The sequence below is a fragment of the Macadamia integrifolia genome, chromosome 11 (assembly GCF_013358625.1).
Source record: "Macadamia integrifolia cultivar HAES 741 chromosome 11, SCU_Mint_v3, whole genome shotgun sequence".
Lineage (NCBI taxonomy): Eukaryota > Viridiplantae > Streptophyta > Magnoliopsida > Proteales > Proteaceae > Macadamia > Macadamia integrifolia.
Window position 1 is genome coordinate 19,752,417 of NC_056567.1, and position 6,408 is coordinate 19,758,824.

Genomic DNA, 6,408 nt, shown 5'->3' on the forward strand with positions numbered 1-6,408 from the left:
AAGAATTTCAACACTTTCATCTCTCCTATCACTGAATGTTTAAAAGGAGGCAATTTTAAGTGGACCAAAGAAGCACAACAAAGCTTTGAACTCCTTAAAAAGAAGCTAAGTTTTTGAAGGTGATTGTGATGCTTTAAATGTGGGAATTGGTGTTGTTCTTAGCCAAGAAGGAAAGCCTATCGCATTCTTTATTGAAAAATTAAATAATTCCCACAAGAACTACTCCACATATGATAAAGAGTTTTATGCTATTGTTAAAGCTTTGGATTATTGGTAGCATTATTTATTATTCAAGGACTTTGTTTCTTTTCAGATCATGAAGTCTTGAAGTATATTAATACTCAACACAAGCTCAACAACCGGCATGCCAAGTGGGTATAATTTCTTCAATCATTTACTTTTCTTATCAAGCATAAATCTGGAGTTCTTAATCAAGTGGTGGATGCATTAAGTAGAAGACATTCCATGCTTACCACAATGCAAGTGAAGGTCTTAGGTTTTGATATGATCAAAGAACTATATAATGATGATCCCAACTTTAGAAATATTTGGAAAACATGTTCTAAGGGACCCACTCAATAATTTTTGTTGCAAGATGGATTTCTTTTGAAAAACAATTTTTTATGCATTCCTAAATGTTCTCTAAGGGAAGCCATTGTCAATGAAGCCCATGGTGGAGGTCGAGCTAGACACTTTGGAAGAGATAAAACTCTCTTTCTTATAAAAGAAAATTTCTATTGGTCTTGAATGGAGAGAGATGTTAAAAGACATATGGAGCGATGTAGAATTTGTCACATTGCCAAAAGTCATGCCCAAAATACCGGTTTATACTCTCCATTATAGGTGCCAACGGCTCCTTGGGAATATGTGAGCCCAGATTTTGTGGTTGTTTACCTTGAACCCAAAGGAGTAAAGATTCTGTCATGGTGGTCGTTGATCGGTTCTCTAAAATGGCACATTTTGTACCATGTAACAAGACTCTTGATGCTACTCATGTAGCAAATCTTTACTTTCAAGAGATTGTGAGACTTCATGGTATCCCTAAGACTATCATGTTTAATCGGGATTCTAAATTTATAAGTCATTTTTGGCGCACACTTTGGAGGAAGCTTGGCACAATGCTTCAATTCAGTTCCTCCCATCATCCTCAAACCGATGGACAAATTGAAGTTGTTAATAGAAGCCTGGGAAATCTTTTAAGGAGTTTAATTAGAAGCAACTTGGGCCAATGGGATCTTATTTTGGCTCTAGCTGAATTTTCTTACAATTGTTCTTCAAGCCAAACAACTGGGAAAAGTCCCTTTGAGGTTGTTTATGGTAGGAATCCTATAAGACCATTGGACTTAGCTACTCTTCCCATCACTCAACATCTCAGTGGAAAAGCTGAGGATCAAGCTAACTACATCAAAAGGCTGCATGAACAAGTTCGTGAGAAAATCATAAAACACAATGAGAAGTATCAAGAAAGGGCAAATAAGCATCGGAAGCCTGGTGCATTTAAAGAAGGAGATCTAGTATGGATCCATCTTTGGAAAGAAATGTTTCCTCGAGAATGTCATGGTAAGCTTAAACCTAGGGCTGATGGTCCGTTCAAGGTGTTACAAAAGATTGGAGAAAATGTTTATAAAATTGAACTCCCTAGTGATTATGTTGTTTCGACAACATTCAATGTTGTGGACCTTTCTCCCTATCATGAAGAAGAAAAGCTAGAAAACTCAAAGAAGAGTTTATACATAGTAGAAGTGCAGGATGCAGGAGCATTTTCAAATGGGCCAACAACCAATTCCAATAAACCCACAAGCCCAAGCCAAAGGATAGAAGCTGAAAATAAAAGTTGTAGTATAAGATTTTGGGGTAATTTCATGGAGACACCTGAATCCACTTTGAAGGAACTAGAAATCAGGCCACATATGGATGAAAATATCTAGAAGTCTATTTTTCAACAAAAAAAAAAAAAAATGATGCGTCATTTATTATTTTCTAGAAGAAGTTATGGTCGTTTTGGTAAAGTGTGTCTAGGCTGACTTAGAAGTCCGAAATTCATCTTTTTAGTCCAACTTCCATTCAAATTTGGTTCTAGAACTTCTTGGGTACCTCAACCATTATGTTTCTAGAGTCTTCAAGATGTGAAGAATGTCTCTCAAGGTTCCCAAGGTCCTTTCCTATTGGATAGTTGTTTGTTTTCCCCATGTTTGTTTTTTCCAATTAGTCTTAGTTTCATTCTTGAAAATTTCCTATGCTTGGAAGGTTGTTCTATACTCATCTATATAAAGCTTACACTAGTGAATGGAATGCATACTTGGAGTTTATTCATAATTTGAGCCTTTGACCTTTGAGAAGAAGTAGTTATTCTTGAGTTCTCTTATCCCTTAATTGGATTTCCTTTGGGTGGCGAGTTTTTTTTTTCTTTTGAATTGATCACTTGTGTTACCTCCTAATTCTCTATAATTTTCCTATGTCAGGTGGGTACCAACCAGTCAGCCGGTTGTAATGACAGAATGCAATTTTTCTGGGTTTTTGTTTGTGCGGCCCACATCTCCATAGCACAATTCCCCATACTTTTACTATAATTAGAGGCTTGTTTGGGGATCCTAATCCACTTTTTACTTCAAGGGGCAGTGATGTTTAAGTTAGGTTAAAACTTAGGAATTTAGTTCGCCAGTATTAGGTACAACATAAGGGCTAGCCAAACAGACCCTTAGGTCTATTTTATGTAGTCATATAAATAGGGGGTTTTGAGGGTTTAAGGATTAAACTCTCACCCTAAATTCGTTTGCTGCAAACAGTAAACAGAAGAAGAAGGAAAAGAGAAGAAGAAGAAAAGAGAAGGAAGAAGAAGAAGTAAGGAGAGACTTAGTTCACCTGAGGCTTCTACTGGACTAGTGCTGTCCCCAGGTATGTGTTACTACTCTAGTACAGTAGAAAATTGATGGTACCATAGAATGGAGAAGTAGGGTTTAGGGGTTCAATCCAATTGGCGGTAGTCAGGGCTGTCCAATAGGAAAAGCCCCAATTTCAGTGGGCTACTGGGATCCAAATTCGCAGGAACTCTATCTCTAACAAACCCTAGAACCCAAGATTTTTTCTAATTCAATAGTAAAAGTGAAATTTGAATGGAATCATGGATGTATGGAAAGTAAGGTAGGGAATTATTTTAGGTCTTATAATTATAAATCCCTTCTCTAAAGGTATTACTTGAATCTAATCATGGAGGGAATTTAACTCTATGGTCTTAATCTTTAGATTCCAACCTTAATTAATGAAGTAGACTTGGGAACAAGGGGTCAATTCTACAGAATTGTGATGGTCTCTGTGAAACCCCAAAATTTATTGTAGCACTGAAATTTACTATCACAGAATCCAACAATATGAACCCAAAATTGGGTCATCATGAGACCTAACATGGGTATTAAAACCCCACAGGTTCAATTCAGATTTCAGGGAGAGGATGGAAACCCAATTACACCAAATCAGTGTTAAGTAGAGTGGGCAGAATCAAATTCTGTGGAAAACAGAGGAACCGACAGGTGTCGATCGGCCTACCGGTTAGGGTTCTAGAAGCCCACATTGACTGCTATGAGTGGGCAGTAAACCTAAACTTGAATTGGGGTCTGTATACACATATTACATCAGAAACAGACCTGGTGAGAAATACAAGGCAGTGCTCGGGGTTCTGTAAATCTAGAAAGACTGCCAGTGAACCCACAGGAGACCCAACCCACGTGTGCGACCCACTATTGATTTCCCTATCAGGTAACCTTGTCAGTGGGGAAAATTAGGAACCCAGATTGTGTAGTAGAGGAAAGCCAGATACCCAATCAGAATTTGAAGTTCTGAGGTGATGTTTATTAGACAGGCTGGAGTAGTATTGTAGGATTTTTATTATAAAATAATTATTTAAATATCCTGTGTAATAGGTAATATAACTTGCGGTGAGGACATATATTTGAATCAAGAATCTGGATTTCAGGAGTTTGGACAACGAAGTGAGTGGCTGCTTTGACTTGTTTTATGGAGCGTTTAATTATTTTAATTTTTGCTTGTATTTCATGCATATTGCTGTGTGCATATTATTATTATTATTATTTCTATGATACTTCCCTGGTGAATCTGACAGCTGGAAGAAGGTAAGACAGGTAAGATGGGACACTTGAGAGTGCCCAATATTTATTGGGTTGTGATATGAATGGTTGATGATTAGATATGCATCATGTAGAATTTGTGAGTTAGGTTATCACCACCCGAGTGCTACAACCCCTTGTCAGTAGGGGGTGAGGTACTGACTGATCCTGACTCGTGGCTGCCTAATTAGCAGTACACTTCTATGGTACGACGTATTGTACCTAGAGATGGATAGCAGCAGGTTACGACATATTGTACACTTGATTGCCTAGGGTTACTAACCTAGGGGTTAGCTGGGGGACAAAGGTTCTTTCTGGGACTGGCTAACTCCTGCTTGCAATGAGCTTGTATTCCTAAGTCTTGACGTACTGGGAAGGGGATACCACATACATTGCATAGCACTATACAACAATTGCAGATTTAGTAATGGACTAGGAAGTAGTGTAACTTAAATGGATTCATGAGCATCATATAAGGTGTGGAGTATGCATTGCATCATTTGTATTGTGTTTCTTTGCTTGTCCCTAGCCCCTCACTGAGCATGACATGCTCACCCCTTTTTACTTACTCTTTCTAGATGACGAGACCATTGTTTTGCCCCTTGCCAGCATTGATCATGAGACAGTGGCCATGGACCCTCTGGTCAGTATTTCAGAGACTGATACCGACCACGGATCTGAGTGTGGATGTGATGATTGTGCCTATGGAGGCCAGTTCTTCTAAAGAATAGGATAGACAATTCAAATTCTCTTTTTGTGTTTATATTCCATTGGATCACGTACTCTGATATGTAAATGTTTACTGCTTATGTACCAAGGACTATGTAAATATTTGTTTTGGAAAGTATGCTGAGATTGTAAATATATTTATCACTTAGCTGACACTGGAAAATATGTAATATATGAAATATTGCCAGACTATTATACGTATGACTCATAATCTATGATAGTGTAGTTGTGGTGCTATGATTTTGCTTTCCTAGTCTAGATCCTAGAGAAATAAGCTGACTGGATATGATAAGATGTCCAGTGCCCCATACCTTAGCCTTCTAGAGGCAGGGTGTAACACTACTGGTCCCCTCCAAGACAAATGGGATATTGCCAACTATCTGGTAATGTCCTATCTCATCAATTCTATGACCCCATCAATTGATTGCTTGATAATTCTGACCTTAGTTAGAAAGTTGTACAAGAGACATATTCCAAGTGAGCACTAATGTTCAGTGCTTTGAGTTGAGGAAGAAGCTTCATAGGGCAACTCAGAGGGAGCTAACTGTGTCCCACTATTATTCAAAATTGCATGGTATGGCATGAAATTGATTATTATGAGGCATATCAGCCTACCTGTGCTACTGAAGTTGTAGGTTTTAAGAAGTATGAAGAAATGCTACGAGTCTGATTTCCCGATAGGGTTGAATTTTGAATATGATCCGGGGCTAATATTGATTGTGTAACTAATTAAATAATTTCGTTTTTGCTGGAAGTGAAGTTAAGGAAAATGATGTATTAAAGAAAAAATTCAACTTTTCTAATCATTACCAACAATGATTGTGTATCTAGAATGGAAAGAAAATGGAATTAAAAAAAAAAAAAATTTGAAACTGCTTTAATCATTGCCAACAAATTCTTTGGATTTGAATTGGAAAAAAAAAAAAAAGAATCCGTTTGGAAGTAAAATTATCAGACTTGGTAATAATGATTCCAAAAGTTTCCATTTCTTTTTTTTTTTTTTTTTTCTCTCTACTTGTCTGCCCTTTACATGCAACCTCACTGAGCTTGCATTCATTTCCTGGGAAATATGCTGATCAATATTAAATTGGTTGTTTGTACTTACGGTCTCATCAACTTGTAGCTATAATGCCATTCACTCTTTCATAAACATGTAAAAGGAACCTTCTGTTAAAATTGGCAATTCATCCATAACGAATTGTCCATTGGGTAAAGTGTTTCGGGAAGCATCTTACCTGTACTCGAATCATTTGGCAGCACTCGTGCGGCCTTTAAAAACAGGATTAATCCCCCCCGGGGCGGTGGACAGTGTTCATTCAGCCTTGGAGTAGCAGCGGAAGAACTTGTCAAGTGAACTCCTCAAGAAGGATTCCTAAATTAAAGTAATCCTATCTGTGTTGGGCTTCATCTTCCGAAATCATATGGGTAGGCCGATATTTGTAGCTTTTGAGCTGTTCTCTTTCCATCAGTGTTAAAGACAGTTAATAAGGACATGATTACATATCTCACTGGTAATCGTGGGTCTCCTTGAAGTTCAATACTCTATTTTTGATAACAT